Raw genomic sequence first — 18,849 nt, 5'->3', positions numbered from 1 at the left:
CACCTCGACATGGGCAGCAGCAGCCTGGGCTGGCTGATGGGTAACAGCAAGCACACTGGTGGAGTGACAGTGAATGGAGAACAAATACTGTCATCCTGAGAGAAGACAACAGGTTCCTGCTCCACGGAGACACTGTCATTCCCACGGGGCGACACCGCAGCAATCCTAGTAATCTACTGGATCGCAGATTGCTGGACTGCTGTGAGATCCTGCAAACCCCTTTGAACACTGAGATCCACAGCCATGATGGCAGCAGTCTGATCCTGCATGGCAGCAAGCATGGATCTCATGACCTCAATCTGAGCTTCCACTGCAGCACTGAGACGTCATATAATTCTGGTCTCTTGAACATCCCGAGTTTAATTACTCTACCATTGGCGGCCGTGACTTCAGCTGCCGAGGCCCGAAGCTCTTCCAGAGAAGAGCAGAACTTCTTCAAGGTAGGCATTCCTGGAAGAGAAGTGACTGTGAATGAAATACTAAAATGAAAGCAAAATACTGCGGCTGCTGGAACCCTGCAATGAGAACAGAAATTGTCAGAAATAGTCAGCAGGTCTGGCACCATCTGTGTAGAGAGAAACAGAGTTAACGTTTCAGCTCTGCCTTACATACCTCGTGTTTTCCAAGAGAAAAAAGAGCAGTGGTCCTAATACCGAGCCCTAGGGAACACCACTGTCTACTGTCATTGAGTCTGAACAGCAACCTTTCACCACTTCTCTCTGTTTACTGTTCCTTAGTCAATATTATATCCACACTGTCACTGTCCCTTTAATCCATAGGGTTCAGTTTTCCTAACCTGTCTATTGAATGTCACTTAATGAAACACCTTTTGAAATTCCATATATATAACTTCAATCACATCACCCTCATCAACCCTCTCCATTGTTTTATCAAATAACTCCATCATGTTTACCTCACCACCACCTCTCTCCACTCCTCCACTGTTGGTAAATTATCAGACTGCTTATCCGACATCCAGTACTGGATGAGCAGAAATTTCCTCCAATTAAATATTGGGAAGACTGAAGACATTGTTTTCACACCCCACGTCAACTCTGTTCCCTTGCTATTGATCCCATCCCTCTCCCTGGTAACAGTCTGAGATTCAGACAGTATGTTTACAACCTTGGTGTCACATTTGACCACAAAATGAGCTTGAACCTCATTTCAGGATATCATTACAACCGCCTATTTCCACCTCAGTAACATTGCCCGACTTCACCTCTGTCTCAGCCCATCTGCTGCTGAAACCGCATTGATGCCTTTGTCACCTCTAGATGTGATTATTCCAACTCACTCCTGGCTGATCTCCAACATTCTACTCTCTGTAAACTTGAGGTCATCCAAAACTCTGCTGCCCATGCCTTAGCTCACACCAAGTCCCGTTCATCTATCACTGACCGACATTGGCTCCCAGTCAAGCAATGTCTTGATTTTAAAATTCTCATCCTCGTTTTCAGATGCCGCCATGGTCTCTCCCCCACCCCACCCCCATATATCTGTAATCTCCTCCAACTCCACAACCCACTGCGATACATGTGCTCCTCTAATTTCAGCCTCTTGTGCAGCCCTGATTTTAATCCCTACACCACTGGCGTCCGGGCTTTCAGCTGCCAAGGCCCAAAGTTCTGGAATATCCTCACTGCACAGTTTTCTTTTTTCATTCTTTCATGCGATGTGGGTGTCACTGACAAGACCAGCATTTGTTTCCCATCCCCAATTGCCCTTGATAACTGAGTGGTTTGCTGGACATTTCACAAGTCAGTTGAGAGTCAACCACATTGTTGTGGGTCTGGAGTCACATGGAGGCAGACCATATAAGGATGGCAGATTTCCATTAGCAAAAGAACATCAATAATCCAGGCTGTTGTTTTTTAACGATGATCAATGATAGTTTCATGGCAGCATTGCTGAGAATAGCTTTCAAATGCAGATTTGTATTAATTAATTGAATTTTATAACTTATTGAAATTTAAATTGCACCAGTTGCCACGGTGGGGTTTGAACCCGTGTCCTCAGGGAATCAGCCTGATCCTCGGTATTACCATTTTGGTAATATTACCACGACGCTACGGTCATCACCTTTCCGTCTCGCGTTCCTCCTTTCAAGTACTCCTTAACACCTATCTCTTTGTTCAAGCTGTTGGCCATCTGATCTAATATCTCCTGTTGTGTCTCAGTGTCATACTTTGCTTCATAATGATCCTGTGAAGTACTTTGGGATGTTTTATAACATTAAAAGCACTATATAAATATAAGTTGTTGTTGAGGTTTGCCAGGCATGCTTTGTCATCACCATATCCCTCCTGCTCTCTATTTATTATTCCATGTTTTTCAAAGCAATGAATATATTTGTCCTGGGTTATGAAATTTCCCCATCAGTGACATTGAACTGTCTGGTCAGTAAATACAGTGTCTACCCCATCTCTCCTATTTTTCAAATAGGGTGTAACATTTACAACCCTCCAGCCCTCTGTCACAACTCCCATATCCAAGGAGGATTGAAAGATTCTGTCCAGTCCCTCCGCTATTCCCACCTTTCCTTCCCTCAGCATCTCTCATACATCCCATCCAGACCGGATAAATGTTGTACTTTATTGTTGTACAAACAGTGCTGGACTGAAAGGGGTTAACTGAACCTGTTTGTTCAGTGACTGGAATTAATGTCAGTCTCCATGGACCCTAAGTGTTTCACTGGAGGGTTTCCATCTTCTATTAATAAGGGACTCCTTTCAATGTATTATCACATAGTGTCAACAGGAGCATCAAACCCGGCAGTAAGAGGGACCAACAACTCCAGACAGAGGGAGAGGATAGATCAGAATCTGAGAACAATAGATTGTAATGTGACAACAATGGACAGGAGTTTCATCTGGCAATTTGACGCACTTTCCACATATTATGACTGGTACTCATTAGATGATCGTATCTATTTTGCTCTTCAGACTATTCAATATATTTACTATCCCATCCTCGCTATTGTTGGTGTTCCTGGTAAGACACTTTATCCAGCTATTAATTCTATAAACCGTGTTTAACTGCATTACTGCACCTGACATTTTCTCATCCCTCTTTGCTGTTGTTACTCCTGGTGAGTCTTTGATAAAGACTGTAAACTTTACGAAGCATTGCTAATTTTGTTACTGGTCGTGTAATTTTCTCTCTTGGTGTTGCTTCTTTTAATGTTCCTGGTAAGACCCTATATAGAGCCAGCAGATCGTTGTTGTGCCTAATCTGCACTTTCTCTTAACGAATTCACAGAAGCGGACTGGTGGAAGGTATATCAATGTTTATTCACACATTAAATCATCAGGTACAAGCACTAAATACTTGCACGTTATACTACCCGTCAAGTCACGAGGTGATCAGTCTCAGACTAGCGGCTGCCCTTTTGTTCTCTGAGTCCTTGACACAGGCAACCTTCTTGACTGTTCTTCCCTGGGGTTCTCATGCCGTCACCAGTTTCAGCCATTGTCTACTGTGAGTCTAATCATATCTCGTGTCCATAGCAACTCTTTTATCTGGTTTGTGCATGGATACTGTCTGGTAGAATCTCTCTCTTGTTTCAGCCTGTTTTTCTGTACTGTCTACAATTCCTTGGCCATCTGTTTGCTGTGCTCCTTTCTATCCTGCCCCCACTATGTTTCAAAACGTTGTGTATTGTTGTGTGACGAGTCCCCTTGTTTCAACTAAGTTCTTATGCGTTTTTACTGAGTCTACGGCCCTCCCCGCCATCCTTTGATCCTGCAGGGCTTTGCACAAGGGATCACACTCTCCTGTCTCTTCGGTCGTACACTTCTGCAATTACAATTTCATTGTTAACGCAATATCCTAAGGAGTGTAATGTTAAAGAAAGCACAATTTAAACATCATTGTTACATAATTAATCACTTGTGTGATCATAATACAGTCGCAATTTAATTTGTAGAATACATTTGTCATTCATTAATTCATTTTAAGTATCTACCAATAGTTATACAACTACCCTCGTGTTACATATTTAATTGTCTATCTTTTTATAGAACAAGTTTGAATACTGATTGCCTTTCAGGTAGCTGTCCAACCTGCATTCATACATCCTCGCACATTCCTTCATCAATTTCTTAAGTTTCCGAATTAAGTATGTCGCATATATCACCATGATACCCGAAACAACTATCAGGACATGGGAGATAATTCTAAACCAGTGGTGTATCTGCACGTTTGACCCCAAGTTCCATTAGCCCTGCCACCAAGTCGAATCATTTATCTCGTCAATCTCAACTTGTATTATCTTCCACTCTTGTTCCAGATTGTAGTACACTACACCAATGGATTCTAGTTGCTGCCTCTCTTGAACCCAACGTATGGGCAATGGCTGAATAGTATATTCATATTCCCGGAGGTAATTTATCAAGTCGTCCTTAACACTTTGTGTCACAGTTATCGTTTCTGTCTTTCTTTTCTGTATTCTACAAATCCATCTTCTCTACTCCAGTTGGTATTTGTGGGTATAAAAGAAACGTACTGTTCCTCACCAGACAAATCCGGTTATGTCCATACTGGTACTCCTTCATTGTGGTGGTTAAGCAATATCTCCCCTTTCCCTTATCGGCCACATGGGTTAACCTGATAATGCCTTCCTAGTTTCCATGGTGCAATTTACAGTGGTATTAAATCCACACTTCTATTCTGCTGTTTTATATGTATGTATATATTTATATATACTGACAGTATGTCCGTGTGTTACAGTTTGACCGAGTACCTACCTCTGTGGTGAGGACACATGACCACCTGGTTTTCCAGACTACACTTAGACAAAGTTGTCCCAATTATCTCCTTTCCAATTTTCACAACATAGGTCAATATATCATAGTATTTTCTGTAATCCTTTCCCCTTTCCTCGCTGCATCTACTATTCTCTGCAGTAATGGGGCAGATGGAAATGGTTTGCCATCTGCTGACACAGAACCTCTCACTTCCCGCAGAGGTAGGTACTCGGTCAAACTGTTACACACGTACATACTGTCAGAATTTATATCAAGCAGTGGGGGAAACATGTGTGGTTGTGTCACCACAAAGCGACTGCAGCTAGTTCTGAACGCCCCCCGTCGTCAATAAGTCACTAAAGACAAACAAGCAGGTTCAGCAAGCAATAAGAGGGCTAATGGTATGTCCGCCTTTATTGCAAGAATATTTGAGTATAGAAGTAGTGAAGGCTTACTTCAATTGTACAGAACCTTGGTTAGACCTCACATGGAGTACTGTGTGCAGTTTTGGTCCCTTTACCCTAGGAAGGATATTATTGCCATCGAGAGAATGCATGAAAGGTTCACCAGACTTGTTCCTGGGATGGAAGGACTGCCCTGTGAAGAGTGATTGGGCAAACTGGGCGTGTAGTCTCTAGAGTTTCGAAGAATGAGAGGGTATCTCTTTGAAACCTACAAAATATTTAAAGGGATAGACAGGGCAGATGTAGGTAATATGTTCCCCAAGGTTGGGGAGACTAGAATCAGCAGACACACTTTCAAAATAAGACGGAAGCCACTTAAGACTGAGCTGAAGAGACATTTCTTTATTCAGAGGATTGTGAACTTTCGGAATTCTCTACTCCAGAGAGTTGTGGAAGCTCAGTGATTGAGTCTGCTTAAAGTAGAGATTGACAGATTTCTAAGTACCACTGACAGAGAGGGATATGGGGATAATGTGGGAAAAAGGCATTGAAGTGGATGATCAGCCACTATCATATTGAATGGCAGAGCAGGCTTGATGGGCTGAATGGCCTACTTCTGCTCCTATGTTCCTAAGCTGCTTAACTCATTCAGACTCGAGGCAGTTTAGTCAGGCTGCTTTCAGAGGGTTTGGAATTTTTGCTGGTACACCTGTGGTACTATCTCATATGCGCCCAAGATAGAATTTTTAGTTATCGCATAATCTGATGAACTTTCATCTGACAACAATGAATAAACCTCATGGGCTTTTCCTGTTACTTTGTTTTGTAAAAACAGTATCTAGTTCTCTGCCAGCCATTTCAGCTGCTTTGCAAGCTTTTCAAAAGTGATGAAAAATTCTGCCACATCCTCCTCATTCAACTTTCGAATGAACTGGGTGAACTTTAAGAGCTCAGCACATTGTCCTGGGCGAGGGGCAGCTCCCTCACTAGCTGTGTCTTCACTCGGTGTACTGGGTCTTCCTCTAGTTGTTTGAGCCGCCTTAACTCCCTTTCCTCCTTCTCCTTCTGGAACATTCTTATTTTTTCCCTTTCTTGACAATCACTCTGCTCTTTCTTGCTCTCTCTGGAATTCTAATTCTAGTCTATTCTGTTCTAGTTTTACCTTAGCGAACAATACCCAACCTGTTAGTGATCTAAACCTGTTTGAGTATTCAGCTTCAAGTGAAAAATGGTTGGCCACAAGTCTTAGGATTTCGGGTTTCCTAGCTTTTGGACAGAGAGTAATCCCTAACTGTCCAGCTACATGACTCAACTTTTCAACAGAGAGAGCTTTTAACATGTCCCGAGTTACTTCACTCTGTATGTCACTCCTTTTTGCCAATGTAACTCCTTTATTCACAAAGGGAGGGAGACAGAAACTACAGGCCAGTTTGCTTCACATCTCTCTTGCAGGAAATGTGAGACGTAATTATTAAAAACGTAATCGCAGACAGTCAGAAAAAAATCAAAGTAATCAGGCAGAGTCAGCGTGGTCTTCTGAAAGGGAAATCGTGTTCAATCAATTTGTTGGAGTTCTTCGAAGTAATAACATGTACTGTGGAGAAAGGGGAACCAGTGGATGTACTGTACTTAGATTTCCAGAAAGCATTTGATCAGGTGCCAGATCAAAGGTTAATGTGGAAATTAAAAGCTTATAGTGTAGAGGGTAACACACTGGCATTGATCGAGGATTGAACAAGAACAATGAACAAAGAACAGTACAGCAAAGGAACAGGCCATTCGGCCCTCCAAGCCTGCGCCGATCTTGATGCCTGCCGAAACTAACACCTTCTGCACTTACGGGGCCCATATCCCTCTATTCCCTTCCTATTCATATATTTGTTAGGATGTCTCTTAATCGTCGTTATCGTATCTGCTTCCACCACCTCCACCGGCAGCAAGTTCCAGGCACTCACCACCCTCTGTATAAAAAACTTGCCTCGCACATCCCCTCTAAACTTTGGCCCTCGCACTTTAAACCGATGTCCCCGAGTAACTGACTCTTTCACCCTGGGAAAAAGCTTCTGACTATCCACTCTGTCCATGCCGCTCATAACTTTGCAAACCTCTATCATGTCGCCTCTCCACCTCCGTCGTTCCAGTGAAAACAATCCGTGTTTTTCCAACCTCTCCTCATAGCTAATGCCCTTCCAACCAGGCAACATCCTGGTAGACCTCCTCTGTACCCTGTCCAAAGTCTCCACGTCCTTCGTGTAGTGTGGCGATCAGAATTGCGCACAATATTCTAAGTGTGGCCTAACCAAGGTTCTGTGCAGCTGCAACATGACTTGCCAATTTTTATACTCTGTGCCCCGACCAATGAAGGCAAGCATGCCGTATGCCTTCTTGACTAGCTTATCCACCTGCGTTGCCAATTTCAGTGACCAGTCGACCTGTACGCCCAGATCTCTCTGCCTATCAATACTCCTAAGGGTTCTGCCATTTGCTGAATACCTCCCACCTGCATTCGACCTTCCAAAATGCATTACCTCACATTTGTTTGGATTAAACTCCATGTACAATTTCTCTGCCCAAGTCTCCAACCGATCTATATCCTGCTGTATCCTCTGACAATCCTCATCATTCTCTGCAACTCCACCAACCTTTGTGTCATCTGCAAACTTACTAATCAGACCAGCTGCATTTTCCTCCAAGTCATTTATATATACTACGAACAGCAAAGGTCCCAGCACTGATCCCTGCGGAACACCACTTGTCACATCCCTCCATTCAAAAAAACACCCATCCACTGTTACCCTCTGTCTTCTGTGACTGAGCCAGTTCTGTATCCATCTTGCCAGCTTACCTCTGATCCCGTGTGACTTCACCTTCTGCACCAGTCTGCCATGCGGGACCTTGTCAAAGGCTTTACTAAAGTCCATATAGACAACATCCACCACCCTTCCCTCATCAATCATCTTCGTCACTTCCTCAAAAAACTCAATCAAATTAGTAAGACACGACCTCCCCTTCACAAAACCATGCTGTCTCTCGCTAATAAGTTCATTTGTTTCCAAATAAGAGTAAATCCTGCCCCAAAGAATCCTCTCTAATAGTTTCCCTACCACTGACATAAGGCTCACCGGCCTATAATTTCCTGGATTATCCTTACCCCTCTTCTTAAAAAAAGGAACAGCATTGACTATTCTTCAGCCCTTTGCGACCTCCCCTGTTGCCAGTGAGGATGCAAAGATTTCTGTCAAGGCCCCAGCAATTTCTTCCCTTGCCTCCCTCAGTATTCTAGGGTAGATCCCATCATGCCCTGGGGACTTATCGACCTTAATACTTTGCAAGACACCCAACACCTCCTCCTTTTTGATAATGAGATGACTGAGACTATCTGCACTCCCTTCCCTCGGCTTATCATCCACTCCTTCTCCTTGGTGAATACTGATGCAAAGTACTCATTTTGCACCTCACCCACTTCCTCAGGCTCCACGCATAGATTCCCATCTTAGTCATTGAGTTGGGCAACCCTTTCCCTGGTTACCCTCTTGCTCATTATATATGTATAAAAAGCCTTGGGATTTTCCTTAATCCTTTTCACCAATTACTTTTCATGACCCCTTTTAGCCCTCCTAACTCCTTGCTTAAGTTCCTTCCTACTATGCTTATATTCCTCAAGTGCTTCAGCTGTTCCTTGCCTTCCAGCCCTTACAAATGCTTCCTTTTTCTTTTTGACGAGGCTCACAATATCCCGTGTTATCCAAGCTTCCCAAAACTTGCCAAACTTGTCTTTCCTCCTTACAGGAACATGCTGGTCCTGGATTCTAATCAACTGACGCTTGAAAGGCTCCCACATGTCAGATGTTGATTTACCCTCAAACAGCCGCCCCCAATCTAAATTCTTCAGTTCCTGCCTAATATTGTTGGAATTAGCCTTCCCCCAATTTAGCACCTTCACCCGAGGACTACTCTTATCCTTATCCACATGTACCTTAAAACTTATGGAATTATGGTCACTGCTCCCGAAATGATCCCCCACTGAAACCTCGACCACCTGGCCGGGCCCATTCCCCAATACCAGGTCCAGAATGGCCCCATCCCTGGTTGGACTATCCACATACCGTTTCAAGAAGCCTTCCTGGATGCTCCTCACAAATTCTGCCCCATCCAAGCCCCTAGCACTAAGTGAGTCCCAGTCAATATTGGGGAAGTTAAAGTCACCCACCACTACAACCCTGTTACCATGACATCTTTCCAAAATCTGTCCACATATCTGCTTCTCCACCTCCCGCTGGCTGTTGGGAGGCCTGTAGTAAACCCCCAACATCTAACTGCACCCTTCCTATTCCTGAGCTCCACCCATATTGCCTCGCTGCATGACCCCTCTGAGGTGTCCTCCCACAGTACAGCTGTGATATTCTCCTCAACCAGTAATGCAACTCCCCCACCCCTTTTACATCCCCCTCAATCCCGCCTGAAGCTTCTTAAGCCTGGAACATTTAACTGCCAATCCTGCCCCTCCCTTAACCAAGCCTCTGTAATAGCAACAACATCATATTTCCAAGTACTAGTCTAAACTCTAATTTCATCTGCCTTACCTGTTATACTTCTCACGTTGAAACAAATGCACTTCAGACCACCAGTCCCGCTGTGCACAGTCACATCTCCCTGCCTGCTCTTCCTCTAAGTCCTACAGGCCTTATTTACTATGTCCTCCTCATTTACTTCACTAGCTGTCCTACTGCTCTGGTTCCCACCCGCCTGCCACAATAGTTTAGACCCTCCCGAGTGACGCTAGCAAATCTTGCAGCCAGGATATTTATGCCCCTCCAGGTTAGATGCAACCCGTCCTTCTTGTCCAGGTCCCATCTGTCCCTGAAGAGAGCCCAATGGTGCAGATATCTGAAACCCTCCCTTCTACACCAGCTGCTCAGCCACGTTTTTAGCGGCACTATCTTCCTATTTCTAGCCTCACTGGCACGTGGCATAGGGAGTAATCCAGAGATTACAACACTGGAGGTCCTGTTTTTTAACTTACTACCTAACTCCCTAAACTCCCACTGCAGGACCTCATCACTCTTCCTGCCTATGTCGTTGGTACCGATGTGAACCACAACCTCTGGCTGTTCACCCTCCCCCTTCAGAATGCCCCCTATCTGTTCAGATACATCCTTGACCCTGGCACCAGTGAGGAAACATAAAATCCTGGAGTCTCTTTCACGTCCACAGAAGCGCCTATCTGTGCCCCCGACTATAGAGTCCCCTATAACTATTGCTCTTCTGTGCTTTGTCCCTCCCTGCTGAACAACAGTGCCAGCCGTGGTGCCACTGCTCTGGCTGCTGCTGTTTTCGCCTGATAGGCCATCCCCCTCAACAGTATCCAAAACGGTATACCTGTTAGAGAGGGGGATAGCCACAAGGGAACCCTGCACTGACTGCCTGCCCCTGCTAACGGTCACCCATCTATCTGCCCGCATCTTGGGTGTAACCACTTCTCTAAAACTCCTGTCTATGACGCTTTCAGCCACCTGCATCCAGTTGCCGCTCCAACCGATCCATGCATCTGTGAGGAGCTGCGACTGGGTACACTTCCTGCAGATGTCGTCGCCCGGAACGCTGTAAGCATCACGGACTTCCCACATCTCACAGGTGAAGCACTTCACCCCTCTAACTGACATTTCTATCACTAATTAGTTAATCGATGTAAAATAAATAAATACTTATTAAATCCTTACTAAATTATGATACACTTCACTATGTGGTCCCTGGTGCTAAATTTCTAACAATAAATATTAAATGCTGTCTAAATACAGTAATATCTTCCCTCTGGTTTAGTTACTCTACTTATTCATGAGTTAATCAGTGTTTTAATCAATTTTTATTAGTTTTATTTTCAAATTCGGTGCAGTTTCCCTACCAGCCAATCAGGTCACAGCTTTCCTGTGACTTCACTTTTTCAGTTTTTTATTCCCACCCGAGCGAACGGACTCTGTGAATCCACCGCTCTGGAACTCCGCCCTCCGACTCTGCTCCGCGAATCCCAGAGATAAGTTTTTTTATATACTTACCGCTCTGGAACTCCGCCCTCTGAGTCTGCTCCACGAATCCCCGAGATAGTTTTTTTTATATACTCACCGCTCTGGACCTTCGCCCTCCGAGTCTGCTCCGCGAATCCCCGAGATACATTTTTTTATATACTCACCGCTCCGGAACTTCGCCCTCCGAGTCTGCTCCGCGAATCCCCGAGATAGGTTTTGTTACATACTCACCGCTCTGGAACTTCGCCCTTCGAGTCTGCTCCGAGAATCCCCGAGATAGGTTTTTTTATATACTCACCGCTCTGGCACTCGCCCTCCGAGTCTGCTCCGCGAATCCCCGAGATACGTTTTTTTATATACTCACCGCTCTGGAACTTCGCCCTCCGAGTCTGCTCCGCGAATCCCCGAGATAGGTTTTGTTACATACTCACCGCTCTGGAACTTCGCCCTTCGAGCCTGCTCCGAGAATCCCCGAGATAGGTTTTTTTTATATTCTCACCGCTCCGGAACTCCGCCCTCCGAGTCTGCTCCGAGAATGCCCGAGATAAGTTTTTTATATACTCACTGCTTGGGAACTCCGCCTTCCGAGTCCTGCTAGCAAAGAGGAAACAAAGTAGGCAAAAATGGGTCATTTTCTGGTTGGCAAGATGTAACGAGTGGTTTGCCACAGGGATCTGTGCTGGGGCCTCAACTTTTTACAATTTATATAAATGATTTGGATGAAGGGACCGAAGGTATGGTTTCTACATTTGCTGATGACACAAAGATAGATAGGGAAGTAAGTTGTGAAGAGGACTGAAGGAGGCTACAAAGGAATATAGATATGTAAAGTGGGTGGGCAAATGGAGTACAATGTGGGAAAGTGGGAAATTGTTCATTTTGACAGAAAGAGTGAAAAGAAGCATATTATCTAAATGGAGAGAGATTGCAGAGCTCTGAGATGCAGAGGGATCTGGGTGTCCTAGTGCACGAATCGCACAAGGCTAGTATGCAGGTACAGCAATTCCTTCGGAAAGCTAATGCAATGTTGTTGATTGTGAGGGGAACTGAATACAAAAGTAAGGAGATTATGCTTCAGCTATACAGGGCATTGGTGACATCACAACTGGAGGACTGTGTACAATATTGGTCACCTTATGTAAGGAAGGATGCAAATGCATTGGAATCAGTTCAGGAAAGGTTTACTAGACTAATACCTGACATGGGTGGATAGTCTTATGAGGAAAGAATGGCCAGGCTAGGCTTGTATCCACTGCAGTATAGACGAGTATGAGGCGACTTGATTGAAACATTTATGATCCTGAGGGATCTTGACAGGGTGGATGTGGAAAGGATGTTTCCTCTTGTGAGAGAATCTAGAATTCGGGGTTACTATTTAACAATAAGGGATCGCCCTTTTAAAATAGGAAAGAGGAGAATTGCTTTCTCACAGAGGGTCGTGAGTCTTTGGAACTCTCTTCCTCAAAAGGAAGTGGAAGCAGGATCTTTCAATATTTTTTTAAGGCAGAGGTAGATAGATTCTTGATAAGAAAGAGGGTGAAAGGATATCGGGGTAAGTGGGATTGTGGAGTCGAGTTTGCAGTCAGATTAGCCATGATCTTATTGAATGGCAGAGAAGGCTCGAGGGGCCGAGTGGCCTACTCCTGCTCTTAATTCGTATGTTCATATGTTCGTGTGCTCTGGATTCAGAAGGTACTGGCTTCGAATGTGGAAATTTTAGTGTTCTAGCAGTGAAAGCCACATTAAAATCTGCAATGAAATGATTTATTTTTCTCAGAGTCAATTGTTTTTACCACTTCTCTGGCCACAAGAGAGGTGCCAGAGGACTGGCGAATAGTGAATGTGTTACCATTATTCAAGAAGCAGGGATAAATCATGTAATTACAGGCCAGTGAGTCTAACATTATTGGTAGGGAAACTACTGGAGAAAAAACCTGACAGACAGGATTAATCTCCACATGAAGAGCCAGGGATTAATCAGGGATAGTCAGGCTTTGTCAGAGGGAGATCATATCTCAAAATTTGACTGAATCTTTCAAGCAGGTGACTTGATGTGTAGATGAGGATTTTTGATAAGGTCCCGCATGGGACTAGGGTGAAGAAGTACTTAAGAAGTCCCAGAGTACTTAAGGAAGTGGCCCTAGAAATAATGGATGCATTGGTGGTCATCTTTCAAGATTCTATAGACTCTGAAGCAGTTCCTACAGATTGGAGGATAGATAATGTAACCCCACTATTTTAAAAAGAGAGGTAGAGAGAAAACATAGAATTATATACCAGGCAGCCTGACGTTGGAAGTGGGGAAAATTCTGTAGCACATTCTCAAAGGTTTTATCGTACAGCACTTTCAGAACAGTGGTAGAATCGAACAGAGGCAGCACGGATTTACGAAAGGGAAATCATGCTTGACATATTTACTAGAATTCTTCGAGGATATAACTAGTAGAGTTGATGAGAGGCAGCCAGTGGATATGGTTTATTTGGACGTTCAGAAGGCTTTTGACAAAGTCCCACATAAGAGTGCAGCGTCTAAAATTAAAGCACATGGGATTGGAGGTAGTGTATTGCGATGGATGGGATTGGAGGTAGTGTATTGCGATGGATTGAAAATTGGTTGTCAGACAGGAAACAAAGTGTAGGAATAAACGGGTCTCTTTCTGAATGACAGGCAGTGACTAGTTGGGTACCGCAGGGATTGGTGCTGGGAACCCAGCTATTCACAATATATATTGATGATTTAGATGAGGGAACTAAATGTAATATGTACAAATTTGCAGATGACACACAACTAAGTGGGAGGATGAGTTGTGAGGAGGATGCAGAGTGGCTTCAGGGTGATTTGGAAAAGTTGAGTGAGTGGGCAAATGCATGGCAGATGCAGTATAATATGGATAAATGTGAGGTTATCCACTTCGGTAACAAAAACAGGAAAGCAGATTATTATCTGAACGGCTATAAACCGAGAGAGGGTAATATGGAACGGCTATAAACTGAGAGAGGGGAATATGGAACGAGACCTGGGTGTTCCCGTACATCAGTCGCTGAAGGTAAGCTTTTAGGTGCAACAAGCGGTAAAAAAGGCAAATGGTATGTTGGCCTTCATAGCGAGAGGATTCGAGTACAGAAGCAGGGATGTCTTGCTGCAATTCTACAGAGCCTCGGTGAGGCCACACCTGGAATATTGTGTGAAATTTTGTTCTCCTTGTCTGAGGAAGGATGTTCTTGCTATCGACGGAGTGCAGCGGAGGTTTACCAGACTGATCCCTGGGATGGTGGGACTGACGTCTGAGAAGAGATTGTGTCAGTTAGGATTTAACAAGAGTTCAGAAGAGTGAGGGGGAATCTCATAGAAACCTATAAATTTTGAAAAGGACTTAAAAGTGTAGATGCAGGACGGATGCTCCCGATGGTGGGGGGAGTCCAGAACCAGGGATCATAGACTAAAGATACGGGGTTATCCTTTCAGGACTGAGATGAGGAGTCATGTCATCACCCAGAGAGTGGTGAACCAGTGGAATTCGCTATCACAGAAAGCAGTTGAGGCAAAAACATTGTATGTTTTCAAGAAGGAGTCAGATATAGCTTTTGGGTTGAAAAGGATCAAAGGATGTGGGGGGGGGGGGGCGGTGGGGAGAGGCGGTAACAGGTTACTGAGTTGGATGATCAGCCATGATCATAATGAATGGATGAGCAGGCTCGAAATGCCGAATGACCTGTTCCTGCTCCCATTTTCTATGTTTCTAAGGTAGGAGCCCGTGGGATCCAGCTCAATTTGGCAAATTGGATCCAAAATTGGCTTATTAGCATGAGGCAGAGGGTGATGGTCGAGGGTTGTTTTTTGTGATTGGAAGCCTGTGACCAGCGGTGTACCACAGGAATCGGTGCTGGGACCATTCCTGTTTGTAGTGTACATCTATAATTTAGACGTGAATGTAGAAGGTATGATCAGTAAGTTCACAGATGACACAAAAATTGGTGGTGTCATAAATAGTGAGGAGGAAAGCCTTAGATTACAGGATGATATAGATGGGCTGGTAAGATGGGCAGAGAAGCGGTAAATGGAATTTAATCCTGAGAAATGTGGCGTGATGCATTTTAGGAGGACTACCAAGGCAAGGGAATATACAATGGATGGTCGCACGCTGGGAAGTACAGAATGTCAAAGGGATATTTGTGGACTTGTCCATAGATTGCCGAAGGCAGCAGCACAGGTGGTTTGGAAGGCATATGAAATGCTTGCCTTTATTAGCTGAGGCATAGAATATAAGAGTGGGGAGGTTATGATGGAGCTGCATAAAACGCTAGTAAGGCCACAGCTGGAGTACTGTGTATAGTTCTGGGCACCACGCGATAAGAAGGATGTGATTGCACTGGAGAGGGTGCAGAGGAGATTCCCCAGGATGTTGCATAGGCTGGAGTATTTCAGCTATGAAGAGAGACAGGATAGGCTCCGGTTGTTTTCCTTAGAGCAGAGAAGGCTGGGGGCGTGGGGGGGCGGGGGGCGGTAGGGGGACATGATTGAGGTGTACAAAATTATGAGGGACATTGATAGGGAAGATAGGAAGAAACGTGTTTCCCATAGCGGCGGTGTCAGTAACCCGGAGAGTTGATTTAAGGTCAGGGCTACGAGGTTTAGAGGGGATTTGAGGAAAAGGAAATCACCCAGAGGGTGGTTGGAGTCTGGAATACACTGTCGGAAGCGGTGGTAGATGCAGGAACACTGACAAAATTGAATAAGTATTTAGATGAGCACTTGAAACGCCATAGATTACAAGGTTATGGGCCAAGTGCTGGAAAATGGGATGAGAATGGATAGGCTTGATAACCGAAACAGACACAGTGGCCCAGAGGGACTGTTTCTGTGCTGTTTAACTCGGTGACTCTGACACTTCCAATTTCTCGTTTGTCATTGGTTACGATCTCTAGAAACTCCACATTTCTGTTACAGCCATTTGAGACTTATATCCACCGAAATTTACAAGAGTCAGAGGCGAATAGATTGAAACACATATGATCCTGAGGGGTCTTGACAGGGTGGATGTGGAAAGGATGTTTCTCGTTCTGGGAGTATCTAGAAATAAGGGTCACTATTTAAAAATAATGGGTCGCCCATTTAAAATAGAGTTCAGGAGAATATTTTGAGTCTTTGGAATTCTCTTCCTCAAAAGGCAGTGAAAGCAGAGTCTTTAAATATTTGTAAGGCAGAGGTAGATAGAATCTTGATAAGCAAGCGATTGAATGGTTATCGGGGATCGGTGGGAATGTGGAGTCGAGGTTACAATCAGATTAGATGATCTTATTGAATGTCCGAGTGTCCTACTCCTGCTCCTAATTCGTATGTTCATATATTCGTATACTCTGGCATCAGAAGGTACTGTCTTCGAATGAGGACATTTTTGTGCTCCAGCAGTGAAAACGACAATAAAATCTGCATTGAAATGTTAATTATTTATTCTCCGGATCAATTATTTTTACCACTGCTAATTTCTCGTTTCTCATTGCGTTACAATCCCTGGAACCTCCACATTTCTGATACAGCCAGGTGAGGAGGGGTCCCAGGCGCTCTTCTTGTCCTATCTTTTATTTGATCACAACTAGGTTTATTCCATTTTAGCAGTGGACATGCTGACCACCTCAGTGCGTTTTTTACCTTTTACCTTTGTTGTGATCTTGAAAGAACCCCTCAGACAGGTTTTCTCGTGTTTAAACAAGAGTTGAGTTCATTATACTTAACAATCTAAACTGGATCTGAATAAATTCGTAAAAATATACGCTACACATTCACGCACCCATTCGCAAGAAAATCTCACACAAATAAATTACAAAGTGAGAAATAAATTTGTGTTGGATAGAGTCCAGAATAAATAAATAAAAGCTCTATGAGGTTGGATAAGTCTGTGGTCTGTATTTTTCCCACCCTGAGTTATGAGTTTGATATCATCTGCAAGAGTTGAAATTGCTTTATTTTTACATAAACGTCTCTTTCATTTATATATCTATCGATTTGTCAGGAGCTGCACTGTTTCCAAAATGCGACCTCTGAGAAACAGCCTTTTATACTCCCCTCCCCCAGTCTGAACAGTGTCTGTTCACCACTTCTCTCTGCTTTCTGTCCCTGAGTCAGTGTCATGTCCACACTATCACTGTCACATTAATCTATATGTTCCACTTTTCATAACAAGTGTATGAAATGTTATTTGATCACAGGCCTTTTGAAAGTTCACATACATAACACGAAATATGCTATCCTCATCAACACTCACAGTTAAGTCATCAATGAACTTGATCAAGATTGTCAGACGCGATTTTACATTAACCTGTTGTGCTGGTTGTCATTTATTATCCCATGTTATCCAAGAAAGATATATTTTTGTGCTCGGTTACGGCCTCTGGAAATTTCCAACCATCGACTTTAGAGGGACTGGTTACTGGGTTGATCTAATGTCTCCTTTTGTAAACAGGGTGTAACATTTACAACCCTCCAGTCCTTTGATAACACTTCCATATCCAAGGAGGATTAGAAGCTTGTGGCCAGTGCCTCAGCTATTTCTACCACTCCTTCCCTCAACAACCCTCATATATCCCATGTAGACCTGGTCCAATTTATTGTGGTACTAAAACGCATTGTTTTGTGAAGGGGAGGTTGTGTCTTACTAATTTGATTGAGTTTTTTGAGGAAGTGACGAAGATGATTGATGAAGGAAGGGCAGTGGATGTTTTATATATGGACTTTAGTAAAGCCTTTGACAAGGTCCCGCATGGCAGACTGGTACAAAAGGTGAAGTCACATGGGATCAAATGTGAGCTGGCAAGATGGATACAGAACTGGCTCGGTCATAGAAGACAGAGGGTTTCAGTGGATGGGTGTTTTTTTCTGAATGGAGGAATGTGACTAGTGGTGCTCCGCAGGGGTCAGTGCTGGGACTTTTTCTGTTTGTAGTATATATAAATGATTTGGAGGAAAATGTAGCTGATCTGATTAGTAAGTTTGCGGATGACACAAAGGTTTGTGGAATTGCGGATAATGATGAGGATTGTCAGAGGATACAGCAGGATATAGATCGGTTGGAGACTTGGGCGAAGAAATGGTACATGGAGTTCAATCCAGACAAATGTGAGGTAATGCATTTTGGAAGGTCGAATGCAGGTGGGAGGTATACAGCAAATGGCAGCACCCTTTGGAATTTTGACAGGCAGAGAGATCTAGGGGTGCAGGTCCACGGGTCACTGAAAGTGCCAACGCAGGTGGATAAGATAGTCAAACAGGCATACGGCATGCTTGCCTTCATCGGTCGAGGCATAGAGTATAAAAATTGGCAAGTCATGTTGCAGCTGTACAGAACCTTAGTTCGGCCACACTTAGAATATTGTGTGCAATTCTGGTCGCCACACGATCAGAAGGATGTGGAGGCTTTGGAGAGGGTACAGAGGAGGTTTACCAGGATGTTGCCCGGTATGGAGGGCATGAGCTATGAGGAGAGGTTGGAAAAACTCGGATTGTTTTCACTGGAACGACAGAGGTGGAGGGGCGACATAATAGAGGTTTACAAAGTTATGAGTGGCATGGACCGAGTGGATAGTCAGAAGCTTTTCCCCGGGTTGGAAGAGTCAGTTACTAGGGAACATAGGTTTAAGGTGCGAGGGGCAAAGTTTGGAGGGGATGTGCGAGGCACT

This window comes from Heterodontus francisci, unplaced genomic scaffold (assembly GCF_036365525.1).
Source record: "Heterodontus francisci isolate sHetFra1 unplaced genomic scaffold, sHetFra1.hap1 HAP1_SCAFFOLD_85, whole genome shotgun sequence".
Taxonomy (NCBI): Eukaryota; Metazoa; Chordata; class Chondrichthyes; order Heterodontiformes; family Heterodontidae; genus Heterodontus; species Heterodontus francisci.
The sequence above is the reverse complement of the archived record's forward strand: the minus strand, read 5'-3'. Positions refer to the sequence as shown.